The sequence below is a fragment of the Mesocricetus auratus genome, unplaced genomic scaffold, assembly GCF_017639785.1.
Source record: "Mesocricetus auratus isolate SY011 unplaced genomic scaffold, BCM_Maur_2.0 Super-Scaffold_100008, whole genome shotgun sequence".
NCBI classification, from domain to species: domain Eukaryota; kingdom Metazoa; phylum Chordata; class Mammalia; order Rodentia; family Cricetidae; genus Mesocricetus; species Mesocricetus auratus.
This window is the reverse complement of record NW_024429192.1, coordinates 10312839-10325165: the sequence shown is the minus strand read 5'-3', so window position 1 is coordinate 10325165 and position 12327 is coordinate 10312839. Positions and strand designations below refer to the sequence as shown.

The following is a 12327-nucleotide window of genomic DNA, read 5'->3' as shown; positions in this document are numbered from 1 at the left end:
CTTTGAAGTCTCCTATGCTCACGCTATGTCTAGTGCAGACCACTTCCTGTTGTCTGTGGATCAAGATGTAAAACTCTCAGCTCCTTCTATAGCACTGTGTCTGCCGTTGGTAACTGAACCTATAAGCAAGCCTGAATTGTTTTCCTTTACAAGATTTGCTATGGTCATTTGCTATTGCTCTTCACAGCAATAGAAACCCTAACTAATACTAACAACTGGCTGACCAAGTCATCTTCCTAGCCCCAAATTTATTAATACAGTAATTTATTAATGTAATAAACTATAGTAAACTACCACTTGTAGTCCTTCAACCTATTAGCTCTATTTTAACCATTTTTGTTAATGGTCCACATTTCAAAGACATTGCTTGAATATTGATAACTGATACACATATCAGTTTGGAGCAGCTCCATCATTCCAAGCATTACACTGATTTCACTCTTGGATGTTCTTATCAATTTCTACGATCTCCCTCATGCTTAGTAGAATGAGAAACTGAAAAAGAAAATTCTTTGCTAAACAATGAGAAATGGTTCTATCTGAATGTTTCAGTTGTCAAATAGACTTATTGCTGTTGAGAAAGATATTTATTTTAATATCTTTTAAAATCATGAACTGAAATATCTCATGCTTTTCTGTGATTGCTATCATGGACAAGAGAACTATTTTAATTCATACCATGGGATGCTTTTTGGATACATTCACATCAATAACAACTCATTCAAGAATTTCCAAAATCAACACCAGAGAGCAAATATTTCAGAATCATTTAGAAAACAATATCAAGTTACTTAGAAATAGTCACTTGAATTCAAGCCAGACCTTTAATATGATAGAATATTTAGAATTTAGGAGCAATGGAAACTCAGTGCTGCAATTTTCTTAGTCTACTTGGGAAAGTGTAAGAGAATACCACTGAATGGGTAGCCTTGAGACAAAAGAAACTTACTTTTCACAGTTACAGAAGAGTCCAAAACCAAAATCTAATGGATTCAGTGTCTAAACATGGCTTACGTCCAGATTCATAGGTGGTTTCATCTGACTTCATCTTCACCGTGTAGAAATCAAGCATGTTTTCTAAACTCCAATTCCAAAAGTTCCACCCTTGTGGCCTAATCACCTTCTTAAAAGCTCACCTCAACCATCCGCCATAACTACTTTCCTCAAAACTGAAAAACTGAAATGTTCCCTCCTGGAGAAAGAGAAGGATGACTTAAGAAATGATTGGAACTGACCAAGTTCAGGAAGTTGCTGGATCTTTCCAGGACCAAGCAGCACCTCCTTAGCAGTCAGTAAAACCTCCAAGGGAGAGGTGATTCCCAAATGAGCCAAACTGACTTCATGTTCTTCAGTGAGCTCCAGAATACAGTATTTGAGGTTCATTACCCATGTTGAGGTGGGATTTTTGTTGACTCCACTGCCTTTAAAAGCAGTCTACAGATTCAATGCAGTCCCTATCAAAATTCCATCACAATTCTTCAAGGACCTGGAAAAAACATTAATCAACTTTATATGGAAAAACAAAAGGCCCAGGATAGCCAAAACAACCCTATACAAAAAAGGAACTTCAGGAAGTATCATCATACCTGACTTCAAGCTCTATTATAGAGCTATAGTCCTGAAAACAGCTTGGTATTGGCACAAAAATAGGCAGGTAGACCAATGGAACCGAATTGAAAACCCTAATTTTAACCCCCACACCTATGAACACTTGATTTTTGACAAAGAAGCTAAAACTGTACAATGGAAAAAAGAAAGCATCTTCAACAAATGCTGCTGGCATAACTGGGTACTGGTATGCAGAAGACAGCAGATAGATCCATGTTTATCGCCTTGTACAAAACTTAAGTCCAAATGGATCAAAGATCTCAACATAAATCCAGCCACACTGAAACTTTTAGAAGAGAAAGTGGGAGATACTCTTCAACGAGTTGGTACAGGAGACCACTTCCTAAACATAACACCAGTGGCGCAAACACTGAGATCGACAATTAACAAATGGGACCTCCTGAAACTAAAAAGCTTCTGTAAGGCAAAGACACAGTCAACAAGACAAAAAGGCAGTCCACAGAATGGGAAAAGATATTCACTAACCCCACATCTGACAGAGGGCTAATCTCCAAAATTTACAAAGAACTCAAGAAACAAGTCTCCAAAACACCAAAGGATCCAATTAAAAGGTGGGATACAGATCTAAATAGAGAATTCTCAACAGAGGAGGCTAAAATGGACAAGAGACACTTAAGAAAATGCTCAACATCCTTAGCCATCAGGGAAATGCAAATCAAAACAACTCTGAGATACCATCTTACTCCTGTCAGAATGGCTAAAATCAAAAACACTGAAGACAATTTATGCTGGAGAGGATGTGGAGAGAGGGGAACTCTACTCCACTGCTGGTGGGAGTGCCAACTCGTACAGCCTCTTTGGAAATCAGTGTAGAGATTCCTCAGGAAAATGGGAATTAATCTACCGCAAGACCCAGCAATTGCAATCTTGGGCACATATCCAAATGAGGCAAATTCATACAAGGGCATCTGCTCCACTATGTTCATAGCAGCATTATTTGTAACAGCCAGAACCTGGAAGCAACCTAGATGCCCCTCAACTGAAGAGTGGGTGGAGAAAATGTGGTACATTTACACAATGGAGTATTACTCAGCAGAAAAAAACAATGGAATCTTAAAATTCACAGGTAAATGGATGGCACTGGAGGAAGCCATCCTGAGTGAGGTAACCCAGTCGCAAAAAGACAAACATGGTATGTACTCACTCATATATGGTTTCTAGAAAGTCTGGGAAACAGGAAAGAACCTAAAAGATATGCATATATGCATAGTACCCAAGAGAAGAGGATTGAGACAAGATCCTCTGAATGGATGGGGAACACGGTGAGGGGTAAGGGGGAGTGGGAACTGGGAAGAAGAGAGGGGGAGAAGAGAAATACAGAGTAGGTCATGGGGGAACAGGAAGTTGAGTGGGTGGGGGTAGAATAGGGGGAAGAGGGAATCATAGGTTAGAAGACGGATCAGGCACCAGAGTGACCTCTAGTGATCTAAAGGGATAACACCAATTGGCAAGCTAAGTAATAGTGGAGAGACCACCTCGAATGCCAATTCCTGATAATGAACTTGATGTCTATAACCATCTGGGAGCCTTCATCCAGTGGCTGATGGAAGCAGAGGCAAACACACAGTTAAACACTGAACTGAACCCAAGGAACCCAGTGCCAGAGAGAGAGGAGTGATGAGCAAATTGGCAAAGAATGGGCTGGCAAAACCAGCAGAGACAGCTGATCTGAACAGGGGAGAGCTCTTGGACCCCAGACTGACAGTGGGGAGGCTAACATGGGACTGATCTGGGCCCCCCCAAATTTGAGTGTCAGTGAGAAGGCCTGGGCAACCTATGGGGCCTTGAGCAGTGGATCAGTGTCTATCCCTGGAATACAAACAGTCATTGTGTGCCCATAGCACAAAGAGGGATGCTCTCTCAGTCTGGACTCTTAGGGGAGTGCCTGGACCCTACCCGGAGTGAAATGACAGACTCTAGATATCCCCTATGTGGAAGGAATTGGCAATAGGGTGGGAGGCTGGGGGGGAAGGGGAGTGCGGGAGGAGAGGAGGGAGAGGGAACTGGGATTGACATGTAAAACAAGCTATTTAAAATTAAAATAAAAAATGATATTAAAAAAAGAAGAAGAAATACAAACATTAAAGTAGAAGGGGACTAGTTAGAAAGAGACTAGGTGAGTGGGAATGGGAAGGGAGTAAGACAGGGTGAAGGCAGTGAGTATGAACATGGAAATATTATAATGAAACATTACTATGCAAATTAATATATGCTAATAAAAACTTCTTTCAAAAAAATCCTGATGCAAATAGACCAACTATGGAATGTAAGATGATAATAAAATTAAGGAAAATTTGCTTGGATATTTGATATTTAAAAAAAGAAGAAACTCACACTCTTCTAAATAGGTTCTCATGGCGATTTCTGTAATTAACCACCAAATTATCACACTCATTCACAACTCTAGGCTGCAGTAGAATACTTTCATTGATTTGTCATTGATTCCCCATATAGTGTGGGCAGACATTTGTTCATGTCTACCCCAGGAAAATCCACACAGCACCATTAGATTGAAAATATGGTTTTACCCTTGCTAATTCCTAAGGAGAACAGATAATGAACCAGAGGACTGAGATTCAGGCACTGAACATCTCCAGTTTAGAAGTGATGGGATGACAAAGTGTTAAAACAACATTCTTTAAAATATTGTATGCTAAGTTTTCTTTCAGGTTTTCTAATGTTTGTATAGGCTTAGTCGAATATATAGAAACATTTATTTTTTACAGAAACTTTTACTTCCATGCTCTGCGAATGCCAAATGGAAAAGCTAAACTGCAACCACATGTTCACAAACTGATCAATACATTTGTCAGTAAACTATTTTAACACTTCTATAATAAATTTATTGTAACAAAGACCTGGCCCTATGTTCTAAATCTAATTGTAATGAATACAACCATAACAAAACTGTGTTTTAACACATGAAGAATACATTTCTTCCAGATTCAAAGTCTTTCAATATACGTTGAGCTTAGTTAAAGTTGTTGAAGATTTTTTATATCCTACCCATTTTAGTTTCCTTAAAAGGTAGTGAGTCAAAAATAAAATAAATGGTCAGATGATGGTGGCACACAACTTTAATCCCAGAACTCCAGAATTTAATTCCAGCACTCCAGAGGCAGAAGCAGGTGGATCTCTGTGAGTTTGAGGCTAGTTTGGTCAACAGAATGAGTTCCAGGACAGGCCTACACAGTGGAACCCTGCTTGAAAAACAAACAACAGAAAAGTATGATACCATTTAAAGAATGACAGAATAAATGAAAGTCTATGAAACAACTGTTTACCCTAAAATAAATGCTTTTTGTTTTGTAGAACAAATACAAAAAGTAAGGAAGGAAGAAGGGAAGGAGGGAGGTTGGGATAGAAGGAGGAAGGCAGGGAAGAAGGAAGAGAATGAACATCTTGGGTCCTGTGACTACTTTGTGTTTTCATTTAAAAATGTCTTCATTTAAAATTTTTCATAAGTATATAAAATTAAATATATTCCCATTATTTATTCCTTCACTGGCCCCCTCCCCCAACCTCCTCCACATTCCCTCCATTTCAGGAGTTTGATTACTTGTTTTATAATACACTGAGTACAGGCAGACGGCCAGGGTGGGAATAGATGTGGCACCATCCATGAGAGCGTGGCAAACCACCAGTGATTATGCTCTCAACAAAGAAGGATTCTTCATTTCCTAGACAACTGCCCACTGCCAGAAACTAACTCTTCAATATTGAGTGGGACCTGGAGCTCATCTGCTCCACTTAACTGTGGATTCTGGCTGGAGTGATCTTGTATAGGTCTTCTGAGAGCAAAAACAGAGTTGCATTCAAGACTTCACTCTGTGTATCCTGAAAATCCCAGGGCTGGAGTGGTGGGAATATCCAAGTCCATTAGATCCCAGAAGGTCACAATAACAGATATTGGGCACTGACCTACGTATAACCACAGTTAGGGAAAATGATAGTAGCTGGTTATACCTTAAAGTTGATGACCTCTCCAGTCATGAGTCATTAATCTATATTACAGTACCATTTCCTCCTGAGAACAGATTTCAAATCCAATTACAAAGAATTACTTTCTCCTTAATAGTCATACTACTATTGCACTAGTAGATACACAGAGTGGCAGGTTAGTATTGCAGTATGCAAGGTCCAACTCTAGGTAAAAACCATTGCTTTCTTTTTTTTCTAACAGCCTCGATAGCACCTTCTAGAGGAGTAAGCTTTCTGCCACTTTGTAGCATCCTTGAATCACAAAGGGAATAGTAACTGTAGTCTTCACTTCACAAAGGAGAAATTAATTCTGTGGAATGTTAGCTGTTTTATCTTTATTAAAACAGCTAAACTTGTATATCACAACACCAAACATCTGGGGGTTAAAAAATGGGACTAACCACCATCTAAGACCATGTCAACAATGTTAATTGTGGGAAGGTAATGAACTTCCTGTAGTGTTTTCTTGAATGATGAAGTAAAACACTAGTATAGATACAGAGGGGAGCCTGGGATCATTATCCCAGCTTGCTTTAGTGAGTTGTTAAAAAGTACAGAGACTAGATGTTTTATTTGGTTTCCAAATTTCTTGCATAGTTCTTTTGCTAGAGCTGTTTTGTGTAAGGTGATAACATGCACATCTGGAAGCAAGATGCACATCAGTGAGTAGCACAATTTCTGGCACCAAATAATTCTTATCAACTCTGGTAGGAGCTTTTTTATAATGGTATCATTTAGAAAAACAATCCCCAATGCTAAAGTCACTGGATATGCCACTATTTAATTTAAAAATAAGATATTCCACATATGTTATATTTCAAATATATTTTATACTTGTCCCAAATAATTGTTTCAGTTCCATATTCAAACATAGCAAAGCAGAATTGGCAAAGACTAAAAACATAAACAGCAACTCTTTCTGGATAAGCAGTACCTTATCTTAATGGTGAGCATTCAGAACATGAGTGTATGTGTGTGTTTACAAAATATCAGCTAATGACTTTCTGTCTCTATATTTGGGAAAACAAAGTAAAAGATGCTTCTGGGTTTTACATCACGAATGACTTGTCACGTCTTTCAGTCTTGAAACAAATATTTTCTGGGAAAACACTAAGGTCAAAATTAAACTCAGTTCATTGTGACTGATAAGAAAGGCTAAGTCTCCCAATTTACTCCAGAGATCATGTCCTTTTCCCCCTCCTCAGGGAGTCCATGTATGTTTAACAGTTGAAGAACCTGCAGAAGACTGAACCAAGCACTCTGAACATGGAGGGCTTAGGCATTCCTGGGACCTCTGGCAGTGGACCTAGTATTTGTCCCAAGTGCAAAAATGGACTTTGGGAGCCAATTCCCTATGGAGGGATGCTCTCTCAGCCTAGATACACAGGGGAAGGCCTAGGTCCTGCCCCAAATGATGTGACAGACTTTGATGATCCCACATGGGAGGCTTCACACTCCCTGAAGAGTGGAAGGGGTTGGAGTGGGGAGATGAGGGGGGCAATGGGAGGGCAGGAGGGAGAGAGAACTTGGATTGGTATGTAAAATAAGATTGTTTATTTTAAATAAAAATTAATTTTAAAGAAAAAGAAAGCCTAAGGCTTTAGAATCCCGAAGTTAATAGGAAACAAGCTACACCAGTCAAAATTCTTGGTGAGAGTTCACTGAAATAAATCTTACTTAAAGAATACACACTTCCATTGAGGTGATTTTGCTTCCCTAAGAAAAATTCATACACATTTTAAATGGTTACAAAAAAGAAATATAATTATTTTATTTTAGATTGCTATTCTGATTAGAAAGGATATGTAAGGTACCCCTTCTTACACAAAGAATTATAGTAAGCCATTGCCTTAAATCTATTTTCTGTTTCTCAAAGTCAAAAGAGATTTTAAGTTAAACCAATATCTATCTTCCAAAACACAAATACATAGAACAGCACCAAGCAAGCCTTAATGTTTTAACCTTGAAGTACTAAACTCAAAGGAGTTCAAATACATGCCTTATGACTTCAAGTATAAGGAAAAACTGGTTATCTTATATATGGAGAAAGTGGATGGATGATTGAAACTTTATTAGTAGCTTCATCTTCAAGAATTCTGAAACCATACTCACCTTTATACCACAGGTTGATGTTATTATTGTACTGTAACCTTTGAAAACTAACACCCAATGCATCTTAGCAAACCCCTTCTCTTTTCTACAGTATTATGGGTATAGGATTACATTGAATACAGGAGAGACATGTTCCTCCTCTCCAAACAATCACAGCACAAGTAAAAGCTCTTCTCAGGACAATCAAGTATTTTTCCTGACGTCTCTAGTGTTTTTGGTGTTGCAAAAAGGACACCCTTAGGGAAACACACAAAGGAGGCCAAATAATCCTTTTTTATGGAAATGTAGGGACAGGTAAGGATAAGCATTGATACAGAAAGGGAATCCAGATGACTGTGGAGCTATTGTTTACTCAGCAGCTATCAACAATTATACTCACGCTACTGAGCAGTGAACAATTTTGTTTCCTTACCCTGAACTAATTTGAGCTGCTATTCAAATCTTTCAACTAAAACATGTTTGATGATTCTGACTGGTAATTAACTATTTGTCCCTATTTTCAAGAATTGATACATATACTTGTCTACAGAAGAACCTGTTATATAAATCATAACTATATGTAGCCTTCAGGGTACATTGCAGAAGATAATTTCAGAGCTGAGTTTTTTCAATCCATCATTGGGTTTTAATACAATTATTTCTTATCAGAATAACAGTGTGCAATGAGCTTACTTTGAAACTAATTAACACTACAATTCTATGCTTACTATTCTTCTCAGTAAATAGATAATTTCATGAGGTACATTCCCTGATCAAGCTACTTCTATCAAGAAGAATCCCTTGCACCCTGTATTTACATTTGAGATGAGGTAGGGTGAGCAGTCAGAAGAAGGAGGTCATGTACCATAACAATATGACAGGTTTAGGGTCTAACTTAAATCCCCACTCTGAGCAGGTTTTTAAAATTTTTGACTGAGAAAAAATATATTTGCATAAAAAGATACTAAACATCTTTCTGAAATATCATTAATCAATAACTTTCTGGCCTTCAAAATATCTCATAAAGCTGTTAAGCCTGATAGCCTGAGCCCAAACCTTGAGCCTGTACAGTAAAAGGAGAGAACCAACTCCTGCAATTTGCCCTCTGACCTCCAGACATGTGCATGTGAACATATCCACACACACACACACACACACACACACACACATACACACACAGAACAAGTAAACATTTCAAAAGAGCTCTCTAAACTCTGAAGAATTTTCAGTGCATAGGTCAAGCTGGATGATAATTTCACCTACATTTGTCTCTAAGAGTTCGAATTTGAGAGATGAAATGCCATTTTTAAGATGATTAAAGAGAGTGCCACAGAAAAGATAGCCCCATCTTTTCCCTTACTGAAAGCCCAGTGAGAATAATTCAAAGGACATCTCAGTGCTCTGGAGTAGTGTTTTTTACAAGCGGAATGTAAGGTCAATTGATGTTAGGGTGTGGCTAAGATATCTGAGGGGTAGGGAGACTGGCTGACAGCTGTTGATAGATGAGCCAAAACGGGGTGGTTGATCAAGGGAAGCTGGCACTCCCACTCTGTCATTGCTAAAGTGTGGTGTGTGTGTGTGTGTGTGTGTGTGTGTGCGCGTGCGTGTGCACGCGTGCGCATCCATGACCGCACAAGTGTCCATAATGGTTGCCCAGAATAGGAACAGACTTAAATAAAAAGAGATTACAAATCATCTCAGATGTGTGCAAGCTGAGACAGAAAAATTGAGAATTGGGTGGAGAGGAATCACCTGCTTCAAAGGTGAGGCGTGAAAGAGAAGGAATGGCAGACAAGGAAAAGAGGCCAGTTTCAAATGGATTTGCGGCAAAAACCACTCCCCCAACAGCCCTTATGACACTACGTATGCAACAAATATTATGGGCAATAAACCTGTGCTGTCGAAAGTAGAAAAACCTAGTGGAATACCAAAGTAAGAAAGAGAAATGAGTTTATCACCTGATCCTGATGGTGGCTTCCTGTCCCCTCAGAAGTAGGTCAACACTGGTGGGATGAGCCCCTCTTAACACTGCTTGGAATCACTCACTTTAATAGCTGCTTGTAATTTTTCCATCACTTCAGAATATTTATATCTCAGACATCAAGGATAAATCCTAGATAAATATGCATATGCATGGTAAGAAGAAAAATCGGTAAAAAGGCAAGCATAAAAGGAAGTACTAGTCAGTCTAGCACACTATACCACTTTAGACTTTATACCGCTATAACAAATATAAATAATTTAGTAGAAAGCAATATAGTATGGCTTATAATTTCTGAGTTTTTATTTTTTTTCATTACTGCTCTTGTTTGTTTGCTTGTGTGATCTAAGGTCAACTGGTTCCACTTACAATAAGCCTGATAATGCTGAGACATGGAGGAAAGGAATGTGCAGGAGAAGTGCTTACATCATGGCATCCAGGAAACAGAGAGAACACTCCCATTCTGATAGCTTCCTTTTCCTTCTCAATTTATTCCATTTAAACCACAGCTTATTGGGTGGTATGGCCCATTTTTGGCTGGTATTTATCAGTTACTATCTTGCACGTCAGTCATCTCTAGAAACACCCCCACTGACCTATTCTGAATTGTATTGTATCAGTCCTCCAGGCATATTCAAACTAATAAAATAACTGGCTAACATTAACCATCACAGTCTCTCTGTTTGGACCTCACCCTCAAAAACAGCAGGAAGGAAACTATCTGATAATGTCATTAAACATATAGTTTTTAACCAGCACTAAACCTGATAAGTGCCTGATGTATAGATTAGTTACAATAATTATCAATGATTTTTGTTCTATTATTTTCATAATTTTATAAATAGGTATTATTCACTGTAGATCAAAATTATTATGATTTATCATTTTATTTAAAAGTAATATCATATAATTGCTTGACATGAAGAACAAACAATAAAGGTTACTTTAAAATTTAGTTTAATTCCAGAAAGGCAAACTCCCTTAAAATTGCATGTTCAAAACAATTTAAGAAAATAAAGCATGGCAAAGAAAATGGTGGGATTTTATTCTGCTGTATGATGGTTAGGCCATTCCTTAAACATTTACTCCTTTTCTTCATCATACAGTATAGATAATAATAATCATCTGTTTGGAGAATTAATCTATCCATATAGGTAGAACATTTGCAATAGTGCATATTGTACAAAAATCTTTGTGGAAGTACTAGGTAGCACTGTGACTGCTCTTATTATATATCTGCACGCTACACCACAATAGTGAATATAATGCTAGTGAGTAGTGCTCACACGTTAAATGATGTATTTCTCATAGTGAGATTTTCATGAAGCATAGGTGAAGCTAATGATTGTTATAATGGTACACCATTTTAGGTACAGTATTTCCTGACAGGATGAGGGCAGTTCATATGAAAATAAACAGTGTGTATGAATTAGACAGCAATAACAAAAGGATTGATGGCCAACTGTGTTAAGAATGAAATACAACCGTGCAGTTGTGGGGCACACCTTTAAACCCAGCACTCTGAAGGCAGAAGCAGGTGGTTCTCTCAGAGTTTGAAGCCAGCCTGGTCTACAGATCCAGTTTCAGTATACCCAAGCGTAGGAAGTGAAGGAAGCCATGTGAAACAGAAACATGGTGAAGATGTAATTGAACAAGGGAACCATATTCCAAGCCCAGCAAAGCTTCACAACTTGGCAGTGTTGGCCATGTGGCTCTGCCTTTAGATCAAGGACAGAAGAAAGGGGTTTTAGAATCTCCCTCTGAAACTAAGAAAAACTTCTAGGACCAGGCAATGAAGACCCAGAGGAGCAACTGTTGTGAAGGTGAAGCCTGGATTACCTTGGATACCTCAAGATTTTGGAAATTCCAGAGCCATGGGATTCCTGCTGAGTAAAATTGCTAACAAGAAGTAGAACCAGACCAACAGAGAAAAGTGTGTTGTAGTCAACAAAGCTGGAAAGAGATGGAGATCTGAAGAGTGTTTTGACGTCAGACATGTTGATTCAGAGTTTGGAGTTTGCCCAACTGGTTTTAGATCTTGCTTTGGTCCAGTATTTCCCTATCCTCCTTTTCCTCCATTTTGGAATGATAGTGTATATCCTGTGCTATAAGCATGTGATCTGCTTTTTGAATTTGATTTTATAGGGAACTAGAGTTAAGAGATTACATGAATCTCAGAAAAGACTTTGAACGTTAGACTTTTAAATAAGTTTGAAACTGTTATGAACTATGGGGACTTTGAAATTGGAACGAATGCATCTTTGCATTATGATATGGATCCAAGTCCTTGGGAGCCAAGGAGTAATATGTGGTGGTCTGAAAGAAAACTGCCCCCAAATAGGAGATGTGGCTTTGTTGGAGTAATACTGGCCATGCTGAATGAAGTGTGTCACTGTGGAGGTGGACTTTGAGGTGGCATAAATGCTCAAGGCATGCCCAGTGTCTCAGACCCCTTCCTGTCATCTGTGAGTCAAGATGTATGACTCTCAGCTATTTTTTCAGCACCATATCTGCCTGCATTAATTGCCATGATAATAATGGACAAACCCCTGAAACTGTAATCAAGCCACCACAATTAAGTGTTTTCCTGTATAAGAGTTGCAGTGTTAATGGTATCTCCTCACAGCAATAAAAACCCCAATTAG

At 38.5% G+C, this 12327-nt stretch overlaps 1 long non-coding RNA gene across 2 annotated transcripts in view; it reads right to left on the bottom strand.

The window, feature by feature from the left end:
* Positions 1–12327, bottom strand: part of LOC110341581 — a 155923-nt gene that overhangs the window by 89904 nt on the left and 53692 nt on the right. Inside the window, exon 2 of one of the 2 annotated variants that reach the window (XR_002383548.2) lies at positions 9660–9814. The exons of the other annotated variant lie outside the window; for it this stretch is intronic. This is a non-coding gene — a long non-coding RNA (uncharacterized LOC110341581). The remainder of the gene's footprint in view (positions 1–9659; positions 9815–12327) is intronic. 2 annotated transcript variants of the gene reach the window in all.